The sequence below is a fragment of the Ovis canadensis genome, chromosome 26, assembly GCF_042477335.2.
Source record: "Ovis canadensis isolate MfBH-ARS-UI-01 breed Bighorn chromosome 26, ARS-UI_OviCan_v2, whole genome shotgun sequence".
Lineage (NCBI taxonomy): Eukaryota > Metazoa > Chordata > Mammalia > Artiodactyla > Bovidae > Ovis > Ovis canadensis.
The window spans coordinates 7,755,566-7,779,708 of NC_091270.1; positions in this window are offsets into that span (position 1 = coordinate 7,755,566).

Consider the following 24,143-nt stretch of genomic DNA (forward strand, 5'->3'; position numbering starts at 1 on the left):
TCTCGCCTTTACTGTGGAGAGCGCCTCCTCTTGAGATGCGACGGGAACGCCGGGAATTCTTTCCCTACGAAACAGGGAAAGGTCCCTCATCTCGAACTAGGAGGCGGAAACGGGGCTCCCCTGTATGTGTGCGGGACCCCACGTGCTTCCTCTCTAGTGGAGACGGGAATGTCGCGGAACTGCTTGAGTTGCAGCAAGGGTGTGAAGGACCCTTTGGAAGTTCCAGTGGTTAGATGTGATTAGCCTCGAGAAGCCTCAGCGGAAATGGGCCTCATCTCGCCTGGAGGGCAAAATCTCCTGATTTTCTCGACTTGCGGCAAGTGCTCTCAACTTACGACGGGGACCTCAGGGACCCGGTCTGGTGGCCGCAGAAAAGGCCAGTCCCCATGCGAGTTCCTCGGGGGCCTCTCGGGATTCCTCTCCCGTCGATGCCGGGGACTAAGACCATGTGTGGAGTCGGGGCCCAAACCTGAGGATTCCTCTCCAGTGCTGACATGGATCTTGGGGTACTTCTGGAGTCTCCCCAGGGGAGTCAGTCCTCGTCTCTAATGCGGGCATGCACTTGCGCTTTCCTCCAGAGCGGTAGCAGCAGTGTCACGCAGTCCGCCGCGTGGATCAAAGGATCTATGGTTTTCCCTCGAGTCTTTCCCACGAGGCTTTCCCACGAGGCTTTCCACAGGGCTGTCCCACGTGCACACGTGGTGGGAGTCGATCCTCGGCTTGAACGTCAAGGCAGTGCAGGGAAAACAGGTTCCTCTGGAATGGACTGACACATCTGGGGGTCTCTTGGAATGGTGCCACGACCCTGGAGTTCCTCTCGCCTTTCCTGTGGAGAGCGCCTCCTCTTGAGATGCGACGGGACCGCCGGGAATTCTTTCCCTACTAAACGGGGAAAGGATCCCTCATCTCGAGCTAGGAGGCGGAAATGGGGCTCCCCTGGATGTGTGCGGGACCCCACGTGCTTCCTCTAGAGTGGAGATGGGTATGTCGCGGAACTGGTTGAGTTACAGCAAGGGTGTGAAGGACCCTTTGGAATTTCGAGTGGTTACATGTGATTGGCCTGGAGAAGCCTCAGCGGAAATGGGCCTCATCTCGCCTTGAGGGCAAAACCTCCTGGATTTTCTCGAGTTGTGGCAGGTGCTCTCGACTTACGACGGGGACCTCAGGGACCCGCTCTGGTGGCCTCAGGAAAGGCCAGTCCACATGCGAGTTCCTCGGGGGCCTCTCGGGATTCCTCTCCCGTCGATGCCGGGGCCTAAGACCTTGTGTGGAGTCGGGGCCGGAACCTGAGGATTCCTCTCCAGTTCTTACATGGACCTTGGGGTACTTCTGGAGTCTCCCCAGGGGAGTCAGTCCTCGTCTCGAACGCGGGCATGCACTTGCGCTTTCCTCCAGAGCGGTAGCAGCAGTGTCACGCAGTCCGCCGCGTGGATCAAAGGATCGATGGTTTTCCCTCGAGTCTTTCCCAAGAGGCTTTCCCACCAGGCTTTCCCACAGGGCTGTCCCACATGCACACGTGGTGGGAGTCGATCCTCGGCTTGAACGTCAAGGCAGTGCAGGGAAAAGAGGTTCCTCTGTAATGGACTGACACATCTGGGGGTCTCTTGGAATGGTGGCACGACTCGGGAGATCCTCTCCCCTTTCCTGTTGAGAGCGCCTCCTCTTGAGATGCGACGGGAACGCCGGGAATTCTTTCCCTACGAAACAGGGAAAGGATCCCTCATCTCGAGCTACGAGGAGAAATCGGGGCTCCCCTGGATGTGTGCGGGACCACACGTGCTTCCTCTCGAGTGAGACGGATATGTCGGGGAACTTCTTGAGTTGCAGTAAGGGTGTGAAGGACCCTTTGGAAGTTCCAGAGGTTAGATGTGATTAGCCTCGAGAAGCCTCAGCGGAAATGGGCCTCATCTCGCCTGGAGGGCAAAACCTCCTGGATTTTCTCGAGTTGCGGCAGGTGCTCTCGACTTACGACGGGGACCTCAGGGACCCGCTCTGGTGGCCTCAGGAAAGGCCAGTCCCCATGCGAATTCCTCGGGGGCCTCTCGGGATTCCTCTCCCGTCGATGCCGGGGCCAAGACTTTGTGTGGAGTCGGGGCCGGAACCTGAGGATTCCTCTCCAGTGCTGACAAGGATCTTGGGCTACTTCTGGAGTCTCCCCAGGGGAGTCAGTCCTCGTCTCGAATGCGGGCATGCACTTACGCTTTCCTCCAGAGCGGTAGCAGCCGTGTCACGCAGTCCGCCGCGTGGATCAAAGGATCTATGGTTTTCCCTCGAGTCTTTCCCACGAGGCTATCCCACAGGGCTGTCCCACGTGCACACGTGGTGGGACTCGATCCTCGGCTTGAACGTCAAGGCAGTGCAGGGAAAACAGGTTCCTCTGGAATGGACTGACACATCTAGGGGACTCTTGGAATGGTGGCACGATCCTGGAGTTCCTCTCGCCTTTCCTGTGGAGAGCGCCTCCTCTTGAGATGCGACGGGAACGCCGGGAATTCTTTCCCTACGAAACAGGGAAAGGATCCCTCATCTCGAGCTAGGAGGCGGAAACGGGGCTCCCCAGGATGGGTGCGGGACCCCACGTGCTTCCTCTCGAGTGTAGACCGGTATGTCGGGGAACTTCTTGAGTTGCAGCAATGGTGTGAAAGACCCTTACGAAGTTCCAGTGGTTAGACGTGATTAGCCTCGAGAAGCCTCAGCGGAAATGGGCCTCATCTCGCCTGGAGGGCAAAACCTCCTGGATTTTCTCGAGTTGCGGCAGGTGCTCTCGACTTACGACGGGGACCTCAGGGACCCGCTCTGGTGGCCTCAGGAAAGGCCAGTCCCCATGCGAGTTCCTCGGGGGCCTCTTGGGATTCCTCTCCTGTCAATGCCGGGGCCTAAGACCTTGTGTGGAGTCGGGGCCGGAACCTGAGGATTCCTCTCCAGTGCTGACATGGATCTTGGGCTACTTCTGGAGTCTCCCCAGGGGTGTCAGTCCTCGTCTCGAATGCGGGCATGCACTTGCGCTTTCCCCCAGAGCGGTAGCAGCAGTGTCACGCAGTCCGCGGCGTGGATCAAAGGATCTATGGTTTTCCCTCGAGTCTTTCCCACGAGGCTTACCCACGAGGCATTCCCACAGGGCTGTCCCACGTGCACACGTGGTGGGAGTCGATCCTCGGCTTGAACGTCAAGGCAGTGCAGGGAAAACAGGTTCCTCTGGAATGGACTGACACATCTGGGGGACTCTTGCAATGGTGGCACGACCCTGGAGTTCCTCTCGCCCTTCCTGTGGAGAGCGCCTCCTCTTGAGATGCGACGGGACGTCGGGAATTCTTTCCCTATGAAACAGGGAAAGGAACCCTCATCTCGAGCTAGGAGGCGGAAACGGGGCTCACCTGGATGTGTGCGGGACCCTCGTGCTTCCTCTCGAGTGGAGACGGGTATGTCGGGGAACTTCTTGAGTTGCAGCAAGGGTGAGAAGGACCCTTTGGATGTTCCAGTGGTTAGATGTGATTAGCCTCGAGAAGCCTCAGCGGAAATGGGCCTCATCTCGCCTGGAGGGCAAAACCTCCTGGATTTTCTCGAGTTGCAGCAGGTGCTCTCGACTTATGACGGGGACCTCAGGGACCCGCTCTGGTGGCCTCAGGAAAGGCCAGTCCCCATGCGAGTTCCTCGGGGGCCTCTCGGGATTCATCTCCCGTCGATGCCGGGGCCTAAGACCTTATGTGGAGTCGGGGCCGGAATCTGAGGATTCCTCTCCAGTGCTGACATGGACCTTGGGGTACTTCTGGAGTCTCCCCAGGGGAGTCAGTCCTCGTCTCGAATGCGGGCATGCACTTGCGCTTTCCTCCAGAGCGGTAGCAGCCGTGTCACTCAGTCTGCCGCGTGGATCAAAGGATCTATGGTTTTCCCTCGAGTCTTTCCCACGAGGCTTTCCTACGAGGCTTTCCCACGAGGCTGTCCCACGTGCACACGGGGTGGGAGTCGATCCTCGGCTTGAACGTCAAGGCAGTGCAGGGAAAACAGGTTCCTCTGGAATGGACTGACATATCTGGGGGACTCTTGGAATGGTGGCACGACCCTGAAGTTCCTCTCGCCTTTACTGTGGAGAGCGCCTCCTCTTGAGATGCGACGGGACCGCCGGGAATTCTTTCCCTACTAAACGGGGAAAGGATCCCTCATCTCGAGCTAGGAGGCGGAAACGTGGCTCCCCTGGATGTGTGCGGGACCCCACGTGCTTCCTCTAGAGTGGAGATGGGTATGTCGCGGAACTGGTTGAGTTACAGCAAGGGTGTGAAGGACCCTTTGGAATTTCGAGTGGTTACATGTGATTGGCCTGGAGAAGCCTCAGCGGAAATGGGCCTCATCTCGCCTTGAGGGCAAAACCTCCTGGATTTTCTCGAGTTGTGGCAGGTGCTCTCGACTTACGACGGGGACCTCAGGGACCCGCTCTGGTGGCCTCAGGAAAGGCCAGTCCACATGCGAGTTCCTCGGGGGCCTCTCGGGATTCCTCTCCCGTCGATGCCGGGGCCTAAGACCTTGTGTGGAGTCGGGGCCGGAACCTGAGGATTCCTCTCCAGTTCTTACATGGACCTTGGGGTACTTCTGGAGTCTCCCCAGGGGAGTCAGTCCTCGTCTCGAACGCGGGCATGCACTTGCGCTTTCCTCCAGAGCGGTAGCAGCAGTGTCACGCAGTCCGCCGCGTGGATCAAAGGATCGATGGTTTTCCCTCGAGTCTTTCCCAAGAGGCTTTCCCACCAGGCTTTCCCACAGGGCTGTCCCACATGCACACGTGGTGGGAGTCGATCCTCGGCTTGAACGTCAAGGCAGTGCAGGGAAAAGAGGTTCCTCTGTAATGGACTGACACATCTGGGGGTCTCTTGGAATGGTGGCACGACTCTGGAGATCCTCTCCCCTTTCCTGTTGAGAGCGCCTCCTCTTGAGATGCGACGGGAACGCCGGGAATTCTTTCCCTACGAAACAGCGAAAGGATCCCTCATCTCGAGCTACGAGGAGAAATCGGGGCTCCCCTGGATGTGTGCGGGACCACACGTGCTTCCTCTCGAGTGAGACGGATATGTCGGGGAACTTCTTGAGTTGCAGTAAGGGTGTGAAGGACCCTTTGGAAGTTCCAGAGGTTAGATGTGATTAGCCTCGAGAAGCCTCAGCGGAAATGGGCCTCATCTCGCCTGGAGGGCAAAACCTCCTGGATTTTCTCGAGTTGCGGCAGGTGCTCTCGACTTACGACGGGGACCTCAGGGACCCGCTCTGGTGGCCTCAGGAAAGGCCAGTCCCCATGCGAATTCCTCGGGGGCCTCTCGGGATTCCTCTCCCGTCGATGCCGGGGCCAAGACTTTCTGTGGAGTCGGGGCCGGAACCTGAGGATTCCTCTCCAGTGCTGACAAGGATCTTGGGCTACTTCTGGAGTCTCCCCAGGGGAGTCAGTCCTCGTCTCGAATGCGGGCATGCACTTACGCTTTCCTCCAGAGCGGTAGCAGCCGTGTCACGCAGTCCGCCGCGTGGATCAAAGGATCTATGGTTTTCCCTCGAGTCTTTCCCACGAGGCTATCCCACAGGGCTGTCCCACGGGCACACGTGGTGGGACTCGATCCTCGGCTTGAACGTCAAGGCAGTGCAGGGAAAACAGGTTCCTCTGGAATGGACTGACACATCTAGGGGACTCTTGGAATGGTGGCACGATCCTGGAGTTCCTCTCGCCTTTCCTGTGGAGAGCGCCTCCTCTTGAGATGCGACGGGAACGCCGGGAATTCTTTCCCTACGAAACAGGGAAAGGATCCCTCATCTCGAGCTAGGAGGCGGAAACGGGGCTCCCCTGGATGTGTGCGGGACCCCACGTGCTTCCTCTCGAGTGTAGACCGGTATGTCGGGTAACTTCTTGAGTTGCAGCAATGGTGTGAAAGACCCTTAGGAAGTTCCAGTGGTTAGACGTGATTAGCCTCGAGAAGCCTCAGCGGAAATGGGCCTCATCTCGCCTGGAGGGCAAAACCTCCTGGATTTTCTCGAGTTGCGGCAGGTGCTCTCGACTTACGACGGGGACCTCAGGGACCCGCTCTGGTGGCCTCAGGAAAGGCCAGTCCCCATGCGAGTTCCTCGGGGGCCTCTTGGGATTCCTCTCCTGTCAATGCCGGGGCCTAAGACCTTGTGTGGAGTCGGGGCCGGAACCTGAGGATTCCTCTCCAGTGCTGACATGGATCTTGGGCTACTTCTGGAGTCTCCCCAGGGGTGTCAGTCCTCGTCTCGAATGCGGGCATGCACTTGCGCTTTCCCCCAGAGCGGTAGCAGCAGTGTCACGCAGTCCGCCGCGTGGATCAAAGGATCTATGGTTTTCCCTCGAGTCTTTCCCACGAGGCTTACCCACGAGGCATTCCCACAGGGCTGTCCCACGTGCACACGTGGTGGGAGTCGATCCTCGGCTTGAACGTCAAGGCAGTGCAGGGAAAACAGGTTCCTCTGGAATGGACTGACACATCTGGGGGACTCTTGCAATGGTGGCACGACCCTGGAGTTCCTCTCGCCCTTCCTGTGGAGAGCGCCTCCTCTTGAGATGCGACGGGACGTCGGGAATTCTTTCCCAACGAAACAGGGAAAGGAACACTCATCTCGAGCTAGGAGGCGGAAACGGGGCTCACCTGGATGTGTGCGGGACCCTCGTGCTTCCTCTCGAGTGGAGACGGGTATGTCGGGGAACTTCTTGAGTTGCAGCAAGGGTTAGAAGGACCCTTTGGATGTTCCAGTGGTTAGATGTGATTAGCCTCGAGAAGCCTCAGCGGAAATGGGCCTCATCTCGCCTGGAGGGCAAAACCTCCTGGATTTTCTCGAGTTGCAGCAGGTGCTCTCGACTTATGACGGGGACCTCAGGGACCCGCTCTGGTGGCCTCAGGAAAGGCCAGTCCCCATGCGAGTTCCTCGGGGGCCTCTCGGGATTCATCTCCCGTCGATGCCGGGGCCTAAGACCTTGTGTGGAGTCGGGGCCGGAATCTGAGGATTCCTCTCCAGTGCTGACATTGACCTTGGGGTACTTCTGGAGTCTCCCCAGGGGAGTCAGTCCTCGTCTCGAATGCGGGCATGCACTTGCGCTTTCCTCCAGAGCGGTAGCAGCCGTGTCACTCAGTCTGCCGCGTGGATCAAAGGATCTATGGTTTTCCCTCGAGTCTTTCCCACGAGGCTTTCCCACGAGGCTTTCCCACAAGGCTGTCCCACGTGCACACGTGGTGGGAGTCGATCCTCGGCTTGAACGTCAAGGCAGTGCAGGGAAAACAGGTTCCTCTGGAATGGACTGACATATCTGGGGGACTCTTGGAATGGTGGCACGACCCTGAAGTTCCTCTCGCCTTTACTGTGGAGAGCGCCTCCTCTTGAGATGCGACGGGAACGCCGGGAATTCTTTCCCTACGAAACAGGGAAAGGTCCCTCATCTCGAACTAGGAGGCGGAAACGGGGCTCCCCTGGATGTGTGCGGGACCCCACGTGCTTCCTCTCTAGTGGAGACGGGAATGTCGCGGAACTGCTTGAGTTGCAGCAAGGGTGTGAAGGACCCTTTGAAAGTTCCAGTGGTTAGATGTGATTAGCCTCGAGAAGCCTCAGCGGAAATGGGCCTCATCTCGCCTGGAGGGCAAAACCTCCTGATTTTCTCGACTTGCGGCATGTGCTCTCAACTTACGACGGGGACCTCAGGGACCCGTTCTGGTGGCCGCAGAAAAGGCCAGTCCCCATGCGAGTTCCTCGGGGACCTCTCAGGATTCCTCTCCCGTCGATGCCGGGGACTAAGACCATGTGTGGAGTCGGGGCCGAAACCTGAGGATTCCTCTCCAGTGCTGACATGGATCTTGGGGTACTTCTGGAGTCTCCCCAGGGGAGTCAGTCCTCGTCTCGAATGCGGGCATGCACTTGCGCTTTCCTCCAGAGCGGTAGCAGCAGTGTCACGCAGTCCGCCGCGTGGATCAAAGGATCTATGGTTTTCCCTCGAGTCTTTCCCACGAGGCTTTCCCACGAGGCTTTCCACAGGGCTGTCCCACGTGCACACGTGGTGGGAGTCGATCCTCGGCTTGAACGTCAAGGCAGTGCAGGGAAAACAGGTTCCTCTGGAATGGACTGACACATCTGGGGGTCTCTTGGAATGGTGCCACGACCCTGGAGTTCCTCTCGCCTTTCCTGTGGAGAGCGCCTCCTCTTGAGATGCGACGGGACCGCCGGGAATTCTTTCCCTACTAAACAGGGAAAGGATCCCTCATCTCGAGCTAGGAGGCGGAAACGGGGCTCCCCTGGATGTGTGCGGGACCCCACGTGCTTCCTCTAGAGTGGAGATGGGTATGTCGCGGAACTGGTTGAGTTACAGCAAGGGTGTGAAGGACCCTTTGGAATTTCGAGTGGTTACATGTGATTGGCCTCGAGAAGCCTCAGCGGAAATGGGCCTCATCTCGCCTTGAGGGCAAAACCTCCTGGATTTTCTCGAGTTGTGGCAGGTGCTCTCGACTTACGACGGGGACCTCAGGGACCCGCTCTGGTGGCCTCAGGAAAGGCCAGTCCACATGCGAGTTCATCGGCGGCCTCTCGGGATTCCTCTCCCGTCGATGCCGGGGCCTAAGACCTTGTGTGGAGTCGGGGCCGGAACCTGAGGATTCCTCTCCAGTTCTTACATGGACCTTGGGGTACTTCTGGAGTCTCCCTAGGGGAGTCAGTCCTCGTCTCGAACGCGGGCATGCACTTGCGCTTTCCTCCAGAGCGGTAGCAGCAGTGTCACGCAGTCCGCCGCGTGGATCAAAGGATCTATGGTTTTCCCTCGAGTCTTTCCCAAGAGGCTTTCCCACCAGGCTTTCCCACAGGGCTGTCCCACATGCACACGTGGTGGGAGTCGATCCTCGGCTTGAACGTCAAGGCAGTGCAGGGAAAAGAGGTTCCTCTGTAATGGACTGACACATCTGGGGGTCTCTTGGAATGGTGGCACGACTCTGGAGATCCTCTCCCCTTTCCTGTTGAGAGCGCCTCCTCTTGAGATGCGACGGGAACGCCGGGAATTCTTTCCCTACAAAATAGGGAAAGGATCCTTCATCTCGAGCTACGAGGAGAATTCGGGGCTCCCCTGGATGTGTGCGGGACCCCACGTGCTTCCTCTCGAGTGAGACGGATATGTCGGGGAACTTCTTGAGTTGCAGTAAGGGTGTGAAGGACCCTTTGGAATTTCCAGAGGTTAGATGTGATTAGCCTCGAGAAGCCTCAGCGGAAATGGACCTCATCTCGCCTGGAGGGCAAAACCTCCTGGATTTTCTCGAGTTGCGGCAGGTGCTCTCGACTTACGACGGGGACCACGGGGACCCGCTCTGGTGGCCTCAGGAAAGGCCAGTCCCCATGCGAGTTCCTCGGGGGCCTCTCGGGATTCCTCTCCCGTCGATGCCGGGGCCAAGACTTTGTGTGGAGTCGGGGCCGGAACCTGAGGATTCCTCTCCAGTGCTGACAAGGATCTTGGGCTACTTCTGGAGTCTCCCCAGGGGAGTCAGTCCTCGTCTCGAATGCGGGCATGCACTTGCGCTTTCCTCCAGGGGGGTTAGCAGCCGTGTCACTCAGTCTGCCGCGTGGATCAAAGGATCTATGGTTTTCCCTCGAGTCTTTCCCACGAGGCTATCCCACAGGGCTGTCCCACGTGCACACGTGGTGGGACTCGATCCTCGGCTTGAACGTCAAGGCAGTGCAGGGAAAACAGGTTCCTCTGGAATGGACTGACACATCTAGGGGACTCTTGGAATGGTGACACGATCCTGGAGTTCCTCTCGCCTTTCCTGTGGAGAGCGCCTCCTCTTGAGATGCGACGGGAACGCCGGGAATTCTTTCCCTACGAAACAGGGAAAGGATCCCTCATCTCGAGCTAGGAGGCGGAAACGGGGCTCCCCTGGATGTGTGCGGGACCCCACGTGCTTCCTCTCGAGTGTAGACCGGTATGTCGGGGAACTTCTTGAGTTGCAGCAATGGTGTGAAAGACCCTTAGGAAGTTCCAGTGGTTAGACGTGATTAGCCTCGAGAAGCCTCAGCGGAAATGGGCCTCATCTCGCCTGGAGGGCAAAACCTCCTGGATTTTCTCGAGTTGCGGCAGGTGCTCTCGACTTACGACGGGGACCTCAGGGACCCGCTCTGGTGGCCTCAGGAAAGGCCAGTCCCCATGCGAGTTCCTCGGGGGCCTCTTGGGATTCCTCTCCTGTCAATGCCGGGGCCTAAGACCTTGTGTGGAGTCGGGGCCGGAACCTGAGGATTCCTCTCCAGTGCTGACATGGATCTTGGGCTACTTCTGGAGTCTCCCCAGGGGTGTCAGTCCTCGTCTCGAATGCGGGCATGCACTTGCGCTTTCCCCCAGAGCGGTAGCAGCAGTGTCACGCAGTCCGCCGCGTGGATCAAAGGATCTATGGTTTTCCCTAGAGTCTTTCCCACGAGGCTTACCCACGAGGCATTCCCACAGGGCTGTCCCACGTGCACACGTGGTGCGAGTCGATCCTCGGCTTGAACGTCAAGGCAGTGCAGGGAAAACAGGTTCCTCTGGAATGGACTGACACATCTGGGGGACTCTTGCAATGGTGGCACGACCCTGGAGTTCCTCTCGCCTTTCCTGTGGAGAGCGCCTCCTCTTGAGATGCGACGGGACGTCGGGAATTCTTTCCCTACGAAACAGGGAAAGGAACCCTCATCTCGAGCTAGGAGGCGGAAACGGGGCTCACCTGGATGTGTGCGGGACCCTCGTGCTTCCTCTCGAGTGGAGACGGGTATGTCGGGGAACATCTTGAGTTGCAGCAAGGGTGAGAAGGACCCTTTGGATGTTCCAGTGGTTAGATGTGATTAGCCTCGAGAAGCCTCAGCGGAAATGGGCCTCATCTCGCCTGGAGGGCAAAACCTCCTGGATTTTCTCGAGTTGCAGCAGGTGCTCTCGACTTATGACGGGGACCTCAGGGACCCGCTCTGGTGGCCTCAGGAAAGGCCAGTCCCCATGCGAGTTCCTCGGGGGCCTCTCGGGATTCATCTCCCGTCGATGCCGGGGCCTAAGACCTTGTGTGGAGTCGGGGCCGGAATCTGAGGATTCCTCTCCAGTGCTGACATGGACCTTGGGGTACTTCTGGAGTCTCCCCAGGGGAGTCAGTCCTCGTCTCGAATGCGGGCATGCACTTGCGCTTTCCTCCAGAGCGGTAGCAGCCGTGTCACTCAGTCTGCCGCGTGGATCAAAGGATCTATGGTTTTCCCTCGAGTCTTTCCCACGAGGCTTTCCCACGAGGCTTTCCCACAAGGCTGTCCCACGTGCACACGTGGTGGGAGTCGATCCTCGGCTTGAACGTCAAGGCAGTGCAGGGAAAACAGGTTCCTCTGGAATGGACTGACATATCTGGGGGACTCTTGGAATGGTGGCACGACCCTGAAGTTCCTCTCGCCTTTACTGTGGAGAGCGCCTCCTCTTGAGATGCGACGGGAACGCCGGGAATTCTTTCCCTACGAAACAGGGAAAGGTCCCTCATCTCGAACTAGGAGGCGGAAACGGGGCTCCCCTGGATGTGTGCGGGACCCCACGTGCTTCCTCTCTAGTTGAGACGGGAATGTCGCGGAACTGCTTGAGTTGCAGCAAGGGTGTGAAGGACCCTTTGAAAGTTCCAGTGGTTAGATGTGATTAGCCTCGAGAAGCCTCAGCGGAAATGGGCCTCATCTCGCCTGGAGGGCAAAACCTCCTGATTTTCTCGACTTGCGGCATGTGCTCTCAACTTACGACGGGGACCTCAGGGACCCGTTCTGGTGGCCGCAGAAAAGGCCAGTCCCCATGCGAGTTCCTCGGGGGCCTCTCGGGATTCCTCTCCCGTCGATGCCGGGGACTAAGACCATGTGTGGAGTCGGGGCCGAAACCTGAGGATTCCTCTCCAGTGCTGACATGGATCTTGGGGTACTTCTGGAGTCTCCCCAGGGGAGTCAGTCCTCGTCTCGAATGCGGGCATGCACTTGCGCTTTCCTCCAGAGCGGTAGCAGCAGTGTCACGCAGTCCGCCGCGTGGATCAAAGGATCTATGGTTTTCCCTCGAGTCTTTCCCACGAGGCTTTCCCACGAGGCTTTCCACAGGGCTGTCCCACGTGCACACGTGGTGGGAGTCGATCCTCGGCTTGAACGTCAAGGCAGTGCAGGGAAAACAGGTTCCTCTGGAATGGACTGACACATCTGGGGGTCTCTTGGAATGGTGCCACGACCCTGGAGTTCCTCTCGCCTTTCCTGTGGAGAGCGCCTCCTCTTGAGATGCGACGGGACCGCCGGGAATTCTTTCCCTACTAAACAGGGAAAGGATCCCTCATCTCGAGCTAGGAGGCGGAAACGGGGCTCCCCTGGATGTGTGCGGGACCCCACGTGCTTCCTCTAGAGTGGAGATGGGTATGTCGCGGAACTGGTTGAGTTACAGCAAGGGTGTGAAGGACCCTTTGGAATTTCGAGTGGTTACATGTGATTGGCCTCGAGAAGCCTCAGCGGAAATGGGCCTCATCTCGCCTTGAGGGCAAAACCTCCTGGATTTTCTCGAGTTGTGGCAGGTGCTCTCGACTTAGGACGGGGACCTCAGGGACCCGCTCTGGTGGCCTCAGGAAAGGCCAGTCCACATGCGAGTTCATCGGCGGCCTCTCGGGATTCCTCTCCCGTCGATGCCGGGGCCTAAGACCTTGTGTGGAGTCGGGGCCGGAACCTGAGGATTCCTCTCCAGTTCTTACATGGACCTTGGGGTACTTCTGGAGTCTCCCTAGGGGAGTCAGTCCTCGTCTCGAACGCGGGCATGCACTTGCGCTTTCCTCCAGAGCGGTAGCAGCAGTGTCACGCAGTCCGCCGCGTGGATCAAAGGATCTATGGTTTTCCCTCGAGTCTTTCCCAAGAGGCTTTCCCACCAGGCTTTCCCACAGGGCTGTCCCACATGCACACGTGGTGGGAGTCGATCCTCGGCTTGAACGTCAAGGCAGTGCAGGGAAAAGAGGTTCCTCTGTAATGGACTGACACATCTGGGGGTCTCTTGGAATGGTGGCACGACTCTGGAGATCCTCTCCCCTTTCCTGTTGAGAGCGCCTCCTCTTGAGATGCGACGGGAACGCCGGGAATTCTTTCCCTACGAAACAGGGAAAGGATCCCTCATCTCGAGCTACGAGGAGAAATCGGGGCTCCCCTGGATGTGTGCGGGACCACACGTGCTTCCTCTCGAGTGAGACGGATATGTCGGGGAACTTCTTGAGTTGCAGTAAGGGTGTGAAGGACCCTTTGGAAGTTCCAGAGGTTAGATGTGATTAGCCTCGAGAAGCCTCAGCGGAAATGGGCCTCATCTCGCCTGGAGGGCAAAACCTCCTGGATTTTCTCGAGTTGCGGCAGGTGCTCTCGACTTACGACGGGGACCTCAGGGACCCGCTCTGGTGGCCTCAGGAAAGGCCAGTCCCCATGCGAATTCCTCGGGGGCCTCTCGGGATTCCTCTCCCGTCGATGCCGGGGCCAAGACTTTCTGTGGAGTCGGGGCCGGAACCTGAGGATTCCTCTCCAGTGCTGACAAGGATCTTGGGCTACTTCTGGAGTCTCCCCAGGGGAGTCAGTCCTCGTCTCGAATGCGGGCATGCACTTACGCTTTCCTCCAGAGCGGTAGCAGCCGTGTCACGCAGTCCGCCGCGTGGATCAAAGGATCTATGGTTTTCCCTCGAGTCTTTCCCACGAGGCTATCCCACAGGGCTGTCCCACGGGCACACGTGGTGGGACTCGATCCTCGGCTTGAACGTCAAGGCAGTGCAGGGAAAACAGGTTCCTCTGGAATGGACTGACACATCTAGGGGACTCTTGGAATGGTGGCACGATCCTGGAGTTCCTCTCGCCTTTCCTGTGGAGAGCGCCTCCTCTTGAGATGCGACGGGAACGCCGGGAATTCTTTCCCTACGAAACAGGGAAAGGATCCCTCATCTCGAGCTAGGAGGCGGAAACGGGGCTCCCCTGGATGTGTGCGGGACCCCACGTGCTTCCTCTCGAGTGTAGACCGGTATGTCGGGGAACTTCTTGAGTTGCAGCAATGGTGTGAAAGACCCTTAGGAAGTTCCAGTGGTTAGACGTGATTAGCCTCGAGAAGCCTCAGCGGAAATGGGCCTCATCTCGCCTGGAGGGCAAAACCTCCTGGATTTTCTCGAGTTGCGGCAGGTGCTCTCGACTTACGACGGGGACCTCAGGGACCCGCTCTGGTGGCCTCAGGAAAGGCCAGTCCCCATGCGAGTTCCTCGGGGGCCTCTTGGGATTCCTCTCCTGTCAATGCCGGGGCCTAAGACCTTGTGTGGAGTCGGGGCCGGAACCTGAGGATTCCTCTCCAGTGCTGACATGGATCTTGGGCTACTTCTGGAGTCTCCCCAGGGGTGTCAGTCCTCGTCTCGAATGCGGGCATGCACTTGCGCTTTCCCCCAGAGCGGTAGCAGCAGTGTCACGCAGTCCGCCGCGTGGATCAAAGGATCTATGGTTTTCCCTCGAGTCTTTCCCACGAGGCTTACCCACGAGGCATTCCCACAGGGCTGTCCCACGTGCACACGTGGTGGGAGTCGATCCTCGGCTTGAACGTCAAGGCAGTGCAGGGAAAACAGGTTCCTCTGGAATGGACTGACACATCTGGGGGACTCTTGCAATGGTGGCACGACCCTGGAGTTCCTCTCGCCCTTCCTGTGGAGAGCGCCTCCTCTTGAGATGCGACGGGACGTCGGGAATTCTTTCCCAACGAAACAGGGAAAGGAACACTCATCTCGAGCTAGGACGCGGAAACGGGGCTCACCTGGATGTGTGCGGGACCCTCGTGCTTCCTCTCGAGTGGAGACGGGTATGTCGGGGAACTTCTTGAGTTGCAGCAAGGGTTAGAAGGACCCTTTGGATGTTCCAGTGGTTAGATGTGATTAGCCTCGAGAAGCCTCAGCGGAAATGGGCCTCATCTCGCCTGGAGGGCAAAACCTCGTGGATTTTCTCGAGTTGCGGCAGGTGCTCTCGACTTATGACGGGGACCTCAGGGACCCGCTCTGGTGGCCTCAGGAAAGGCCAGTCCCCATGCGAGTTCCTCGGGGGCCTCTCGGGATTCATCTCCCGTCGATGCCGGGGCCTAAGACCTTGTGTGGAGTCGGGGCCGGAATCTGAGGATTCCTCTCCAGTGCTGACATGGACCTTGGGGTACTTCTGGAGTCTCCCCAGGGGAGTCAGTCCTCGTCTCGAATGCGGGCATGCACTTGCGCTTTCCTCCAGAGCGGTAGCAGCCGTGTCACTCAGTCTGCCGCGTGGATCAAAGGATCTATGGTTTTCCCTCGAGTCTTTCCCACGAGGCTTTCCCACGAGGCTTTCCCACAAGGCTGTCCCACGTGCACACGTGGTGGGAGTCGATCCTCGGCTTGAACGTCAAGGCAGTGCAGGGAAAACAGGTTCCTCTTGAATGGACTGACATATCTGGGGGACTCTTGGAATGGTGGCACGACCCTGAAGTTCCTCTCGCCTTTACTGTGGAGAGCGCCTCCTCTTGAGATGCGACGGGAACGCCGGGAATTCTTTCCCTACGAAACAGGGAAAGGTCCCTCATCTCGAACTAGGAGGCGGAAACGGGGCTCCCCTGGATGTGTGCGGGACCCCACGTGCTTCCTCTCTAGTGGAGACGGGAATGTCGCGGAACTGCTTGAGTTGCAGCAAGGGTGTGAAGGACCCTTTGGAAGTTCCAGTGGTTAGATGTGATTAGCCTCGAGAAGCCTCAGCGGAAATGGGCCTCATCTCGCCTGGAGGGCAAAACCTCCTGATATTCTCGACTTGCGGCATGTGCTCTCAACTTACGACGGGGACCTCAGGGACCCGGTCTGGTGGCCGCAGAAAAGGCCAGTCCCCATGCGAGTTCCTCGGGGGCCTCTCGGGATTCCTCTCCCGTCGATGCCGGGGACTAAGACCATGTGTGGAGTCGGGGCCGAAACCTGAGGATTCCTCTCCAGTGCTGACATGGATCTTGGGGTACTTCTGGAGTCTCCCCAGGGGAGTCAGTCCTCGTCTCGAATGCGGGCATGCACTTGCGCTTTCCTCCAGAGCGGTAGCAGCAGTGTCACGCAGTCCGCCGCGTGGATCAAAGGATCTATGGTTTTCCCTCGAGTCTTTCCCACGAGGCTTTCCCACGAGGCTTTCCACAGGGCTGTCCCACGTGCACACGTGGTGGGAGTCGATCCTCGGCTTGAACGTCAAGGCAGTGCAGGGAAAACAGGTTCCTCTGGAATGGACTGACACATCTGGGGGTCTCTTGGAATGGTGCCACGACCCTGGAGTTCCTCTCGCCTTTCCTGTGGAGAGCGCCTCCTCTTGAGATGCGACGGGACCGCCGGGAATTCTTTCCCTACTAAACAGGGAAAGGATCCCTCATCTCGAGCTAGGAGGCGGAAACGGGGCTCCCCTGGATGTGTGCGGGACCCCAAGTGCTTCCTCTAGAGTGGAGATGGGTATGTCGCGGAACTGGTTGAGTTACAGCAAGGGTGTGAAGGACCCTTTGGAATTTCGAGTGGTTACATGTGATTGGCCTCGAGAAGCCTCAGCGGAAATGGGCCTCATCTCGCCTTGAGGGCAAAACCTCCTGGATTTTCTCGAGTTGTGGCAGGTGCTCTCGACTTACGACGGGGACCTCAGGGACCCGCTCTGGTGGCCTCAGGAAAGGCCAGCCCACATGCGAGTTCCTCGGGGGCCTCTCGGGATTCCTCTCCCGTCGATGCCGGGGCCTAAGACCTTGTGTGGAGTCGGGGCCGGAACCTGAGGATTCCTCTCCAGTTCTTACATGGACCTTGGGGTACTTCTGGAGTCTCCCCAGGGGAGTCAGTCCTCGTCTCGAACGCGGGCATGCACTTGCGCTTTCCTCCAGAGCGGTAGCAGCAGTGTCACGCAGTCCGCCGCGTGGATCAAAGGATCTATGGTTTTCCCTCGAGTCTTTCCCAAGAGGCTTTACCACCAGGCTTTCCCACAGGGCTGTCCCACATGCACACGTGGTGGGAGTCGATCCTCGGCTTGAACGTCAAGGAAGTGCAGGGAAAACAGGTTCCTCTGTAATGGACTGACACATCTGGGGGTCTCTTGGAATGGTGGCACGACTCTGGAGATCCTCTCCCCTTTCCTGTTGAGAGCGCCTCCTCTTGAGATGCGACGGGAACGCCGGGAATTCTTTCCCTACGAAACAGAGAAAGGATCCCTCATCTCGAGCTACGAGGAGAAATCGGGGCTCCCCTGGATGTGTGCGGGACCCCACGTGCTTCCTCTCGAGTGAGACGGATATGTCGGGGAACTTCTTGAGTTGCAGTAAGGGTGTGAAGGACCCTTTGGAAGTTCCAGAGGTTAGATGTGTTTAGCCTCGAGAAGCCTCAGCGGAAATGGGCCTCATCTCGCCTGGAGGGCAAAACCTCCTGGATTTTCTCGAGTTGCGGCAGGTGCTCTCGACTTACGACGGGGACCTCAGGGACCTGCTCTGGTGGCCCCAGGAAAGGCCAGTCCCCATGCGAGTTCCTCGGGGGCCTCTCGGGATTCCTCTCCCGTCGATGCCGGGGTCAAGACTTTGTGTGGAGTCGGGGCCGGAACCTGAGGATTCCTCTCCAGTGCTGACAAGGATCTTGGGCTACTTCTGGAGTCTCCCCAGGGGAGTCAGTCCTCGTCTCGAATGCGGGCATGCACTTGCGCTTTCCTCCAGAGCGGTAGCAGCCGTGTCACGCAGTCCGCCGCGTGGATCAAAGGATCTATGGTTTTCCCTCGAGTCTTTCCCACGAGGCTATCCCACAGGACTGTCCCACGTGCACACGTGGTGGGACTCGATCCTCGGCTTGAACGTCAAGGCAGTGCAGGGAAAACAGGTTCCTCTGGAATGGACTGACACATCTAGGGGACTCTTGGAATGGTGGCACGATCCTGGAGTTCCTCTCGCCTTTCCTGTGGAGAGCGCCTCCTCTTGAGATGCGACGGGAACGCCGGGAATTCTTTCCCTACGAAACAGGGAAAGGATCCCTCATCTCGAGCTAGGAGGCGGAAACGGGGCTCCCCTGGATGTGTGCGGGACCCCACGTGCTTCCTCTCGAGTGTAGACCGGTATGTCGGGGAACTTCTTGAGTTGCAGCAATGGTGTGAAAGACCCTTAGGAAGTTCCAGTGGTTAGACGTGATTAGCCTCGAGAAGCCTCAGCGGAAATGGACCTCATCTCGCCTGGAGGGCAAAACCTCCTGGATTTTCTCGAGTTGCGGCAGGTGCTCTCGACTTACGACGGGGACCTCAGGGACCCGCTCTGGTGTCCTCAGGAAAGGCCAGTCCCCATGCGAGTTCCTCGGGGGCCTCTTGGGATTCCTCTCCTATCAATGCCGGGGCCTAAGACCTTGTGTGGAGTCGGGGCCGGAACCTGAGGATTCCTCTCCAGTGCTGACATGGATCTTGGGCTACTTCTGGAGTCTCCCCAGGGGTGTCAGTCCTCGTCTCGAATGCGGGCATGCACTTGCGCTTTCCCCCAGAGCGGTAGCAGCAGTGTCACGCAGTCCGCCGCGTGGATCAAAGGATCTATGGTTTTCCCTCGAGTCTTTCCCACGAGGCTTACCCACGAGGCATTCCCACAGGGCTGTCCCACGTGCACACGTGGTGGGAGTCGATCCTCGTCTTGAACGTCAAGGCAGTGCAGGGAAAACAGGTTCCTCTGGAATGGACTGACACATCTGGGGGACTCTTGCAATGGTGGCACGACCCTGGAGTTCCTCTCGCCTTTCCTGTGGAGAGCGCCTCCTCTTGAGATGCGACGGGACGTCGGGAATTCTTTCCCAACGAAACAGGGAAAGGAACCCTCATCTCGAGCTAGGAGGCGGAAACGGGGCTCACCTGGATGTGTGCGGGACCCTCGTGCTTCCTCTCGAGTGGAGACGGGTATGTCGGGGAACTTCTTGAGTTGCAGCAAGGGTGAGAAGGACCCTTTGGATGTTCCAGTGGTTAGATGTGATTAGCCTCGAGAAGCCTCAGCGGAAATGGGCCTCATCTCGCCTGGAGGGCAAAACCTCCTGGATTTTCTCGAGTTGCAGCAGGTGCTCTCGACTTATGACGGGGACCTCAGGGACCCGCTCTGGTGGCCTCAGGAAAGGCCAGTCCCCATGCGAGTTCCTCGGGGGCCTCTCGGGATTCTTCTCCCGTCCATGCCGGGGCCTAAGACCTTATGTGGAGTCGGGGCCGGAATCTGAGGATTCCTCTCCAGTGATGACATGGACCTTGGGGTACTTCTGGAGTCTCCCCAGGGGAGTCAGTCCTCGTCTCGAATGCGGGCATGCACTTGCGCTTTCCTCCAGAGCGGTAGCAGCAGTGTCACGCAGTCCGCCGCGTGGATCAAAGGATCTATGGTTTTCCCTCGAGTCTTTCCCACGAGGCTTTCCCACGAGGCTTTCCACAGGGCTGTCCCACGTGCACACGTGGTGGGAGTCGATCCTCGGCTTGAACGTCAAGGCAGTGCAGGGAAAACAGGTTCCTCTGGAATGGACTGACACATCTGGGGGTCTCTTGGAATGGTGCCACGACCCTGGAGTTCCTCTCGCCTTTCCTGTGGAGAGCGCCTCCTCTTGAGATGCGACGGGACCGCCGGGAATTCTTTCCCTACGAAACAGGGAAAGGATCCCTCATCTCGAGCTAGGAGGCGGAAACGGGGCTCCCCTGGATGTGTGCGGGACACCACGTGCTTCCTCTAGAGTGGAGATGGGTATGTCGCGGAACTGGTTGAGTTACAGCAAGGGTGTGAAAGACCCTTTGGAATTTCGAGTGGTTACATGTGATTAGCTTCGAGAAGCCTCAGCGGAAATGGGCCTCATCTCGCCTGGAGGGCAAAACCTCCTGGATTTTCTCGAGTTGCGGCAGGTGCTCTCGACTTACGTTGGGGACCTCAGGGACCCGCTCTGGTGCCCTCAGGAAGGCCAGTCCCCATGCGAGTTCTTCGGGGGCCTCTCGGGATTCCTCTCCCGTCGATGCCGGGGCCTAAGACCTTGTGTGGAGTCGAGGCCGGAACCTGAGGATTCCTCTCCAGTGCTGACATGGATCTTGGGGTACTTCTGGAGTCTCCCCAGGGGAGTCAGTCCTCGTCTCGAATGCGGGCATGCACTTGCGCTTTCCTCCAGAGCTGTGGCAGCAGTGTCACGCAGCCCGCCGCGTGGCTCAAAGGATCTATGGTTTTCCCTCGAGTCTTTCCCACGAGGCTTTCCCACGAGGCTTTCCCACATGGCTGTCCCACGTTCACACGTGGTGGGAGTCGATCCTCGGCTTGAACATCAAGGCAGTGCAGGGAAAACAGGTTCCTCTGGAATGGACTGACACATCTGGTGGACTCTTGGAATGGTGGCACGACCCTGGAGTTCCTCTCGCCTTTCCTGTGGAGAGCGCCTCCTCTTGAGATGCGACGGGAACGCCGGGAATTCTTTCCCTACGAAACAGGGAAAGGATCCCTCATCTCAAGCTAGGAGGCGGAAACGTGGCTCCAGTGGATGTGTGCGGGACCCTCGTGCTTCCTCTCGAGTGGAGACGGATATGTCGGGGAACTTCTTGAGTTGCAGCAAGGGTGTGAAGGACCCTTTGAAAGTTCCAGTGGTTAGATGTGATTAGCCTCGAGAAGCCTCAGCGAATTGGGCCTCATCTCGGCTGGAGGGCAAAACCTCCTGGATTTTATCGAGTTGCGACAGGTGCTCTCGACTTACGACGGGGACCTCAGGGACCCGCTCTGGTGGCCTCAGGAAATGCCAGTCCCCATGCGAGTTCCTCGGGGGCCTCTCGGGATTCCTCTCCCGTGGATGCCGGGGCCTAAGACCTTGTGTGGAGTCGGGGCCGGAACCTGAGGATTCCTCTCCAGTGCTGACATGGATCTTGGGGTACTTCTGGAGTCTCCCCAGGGGAGTCAGTCCTCGTCTCGAATGCGGGCATGCACTTGCGCTTTCCTCCAGAGCGGTAGCAGCAGTGTCACGCAGTCCGCCGCGTAGATCAAAGGATCTATGGTTTTCCCTCGAGTCTTTCCCACGAGGCTTTCCCACGAGGCTTTCCCACAGGGCTGTCCCACGTGCACACGTGGTGGGAGTCGATCCTCGGCTTGAACGTCAAGGCAGTGCAGGGAAAACAGGTTCCTCTGGAATGGACTGACACATCTGGTGGTCTCTTGCTATGGTGCCACGACCCTGGAGTTCCTCTCGCCTTACCTGTGGAGAGCGCCTCCTCTTGAGATGCGACGGGTACGCCGGGAATTCTTTCCCTACGAAACAGGGAAAGGATCCCTCATCTCGAGCTAGGAGGCGGAAACGGGGCTCCCCTGGATGTGTGCGGGAACCCACGTGCTTCCTCTCGAGTGGAGACGGGTATGTCGCGGAACTGCTTGAGTTTCAGCAAGGGTGTGAAGGACACTTTGGAAGTTCCAGTGGATAGATGTGATTAGCCTCGAGAAGCCTCAGCGGAAATGGGCCTCATCTCGCCTGGAGGGCAAAACCTCCTGGATTTTCTCGAGTTGCGGCAGGTGCTCTCGACTTACGACGGGGACCTCAGGGACCCGCTCTGGAGGCCTCAGGAAAGGCCAGTCCCCATGCGAGTTCCTCGGGGGCCTCTCGGGATTCCTCTCCCGTCGATGCCGGGCCTAAGACCTTGTGTGGAGTCGGGGCCGGAACCTGAGGATTCCTCTCCAGTGCTGACATGGATCTTGGGGTACTTCTGGAGTCTCCCCAGGGGAGACAGTCCTCGTCTCGAATGCGGGCATGCACTTGCGCTTTCCTCCAGAGCGGTAGCAGCAGTGTCACGCAGTCCGCCGCGTGGATCAAAGGATCTATGGTTTTCCCTCGAGTCTTTCCCACGAGGCTTTCCCACGAGGCTTTCCACAGGGCTGTCCCACGTGCACACGTGGTGGGAGTCGATCCTCGGCTTGAACGTCAAGGCAGTGCAGGGAAAACAGGTTCCTCTGGAATGGACTGACACATCTGGGGGTCTCTTGGAATGGTGCCACGACCCTGGAGTTCCTCTCGCCTTTCCTGTGGAGAGCGCCTCCTCTTGAGATGCGACGGGACCGCCGGGAATTCTTTCCCTACGAAACAGGGAAAGGATCCCTCATCTCGAGCTAGGAGGCGGAAACGGGGCTCCCCTGGATGTGTGCGGGACACCACGTGCTTCCTCTAGAGTGGAGATGGGTATGTCGCGGAACTGGTTGAGTTACAGCAAGGGTGTGAAAGACCCTTTGGAATTTCGAGTGGTTACATGTGATTAGCTTCGAGAAGCCTCAGCGGAAATGGGCCTCATCTCGCCTGGAGGGCAAAACCTCCTGGATTTTCTCGAGTTGCGGCAGGTGCTCTCGACTTACGTTGGGGACCTCAGGGACCCGCTCTGGTGCCCTCAGGAAGGCCAGTCCCCATGCGAGTTCTTCGGGGGCCTCTCGGGATTCCTCTCCCGTCGATGCCGGGGCCTAAGACCTTGTGTGGAGTCGAGGCCGGAACCTGAGGATTCCTCTCCAGTGCTGACATGGATCTTGGGGTACTTCTGGAGTCTCCCCAGGGGAGTCAGTCCTCGTCTCGAATGCGGGCATGCACTTGCGCTTTCCTCCAGAGCTGTGGCAGCAGTGTCACGCAGCCCGCCGCGTGGCTCAAAGGATCTATGGTTTTCCCTCGAGTCTTTCCCACGAGGCTTTCCCACGAGGCTTTCCCACATGGCTGTCCCACGTTCACACGTGGTGGGAGTCGATCCTCGGCTTGAACATCAAGGCAGTGCAGGGAAAACAGGTTCCTCTGGAATGGACTGACACATCTGGTGGACTCTTGGAATGGTGGCACGACCCTGGAGTTCCTCTCCCCTTTCCTGTGGAGAGCGCCTCCTCTTGAGATGCGACGGGAACGCCGGGAATTCTTTCCCTACGAAACAGGGAAAGGATCCCTCATCTCAAGCTAGGAGGCGGAAACGTGGCTCCAGTGGATGTGTGCGGGACCCTCGTGCTTCCTCTCGAGTGGAGACGGATATGTCGGGGAACTTCTTGAGTTGCAGCAAGGGTGTGAAGGACCCTTTGAAAGTTCCAGTGGTTAGATGTGATTAGCCTCGAGAAGCCTCAGCGAATTGGGCCTCATCTCGGCTGGAGGGCAAAACCTCCTGGATTTTATCGAGTTGCGACAGGTGCTCTCGACTTACGACGGGGACCTCAGGGACCCGCTCTGGTGGCCTCAGGAAATGCCAGTCCCCATGCGAGTTCCTCGGGGGCCTCTCGGGATTCCTCTCCCGTGGATGCCGGGGCCTAAGACCTTGTGTGGAGTCGGGGCCGGAACCTGAGGATTCCTCTCCAGTGCTGACATGGATCTTGGGGTACTTCTGGAGTCTCCCCAGGGGAGTCAGTCCTCGTCTCGAATGCGGGCATGCACTTGCGCTTTCCTCCAGAGCGGTAGCAGCAGTGTCACGCAGTCCGCCGCGTAGATCAAAGGATCTATGGTTTTCCCTCGAGTCTTTCCCACGAGGCTTTCCCACGAGGCTTTCCCACAGGGCTGTCCCACGTGCACACGTGGTGGGAGTCGATCCTCGGCTTGAACGTCAAGGCAGTGCAGGGAAAACAGGTTCCTCTGGAATGGACTGACACATCTGGTGGTCTCTTGCTATGGTGCCACGACCCTGGAGTTCCTCTCGCCTTACCTGTGGAGAGCGCCTCCTCTTGAGATGCGACGGGTACGCCGGGAATTCTTTCCCTACGAAACAGGGAAAGGATCCCTCATCTCGAGCTAGGAGGCGGAAACGGGGCTCCCCTGGATGTGTGCGGGAACCCACGTGCTTCCTCTCGAGTGGAGACGGGTATGTCGCGGAACTGCTTGAGTTTCAGCAAGGGTGTGAAGGACACTTTGGAAGTTCCAGTGGATAGATGTGATTAGCCTCGAGAAGCCTCAGCGGAAATGGGCCTCATCTCGCCTGGAGGGCAAAACCTCCTGGATTTTCTCGAGTTGCGGCAGGTGCTCTCGACTTACGACGGGGACCTCAGGGACCCGCTCTGGAGGCCTCAGGAAAGGCCAGTCCCCATGCGAGTTCCTCGGGGGCCTCTCGGGATTCCTCTCCCGTCGATGCCGGGCCTAAGACCTTGTGTGGAGTCGGGGCCGGAACCTGAGGATTCCTCTCCAGTGCTGACATGGATCTTGGGGTACTTCTGGAGTCTCCCC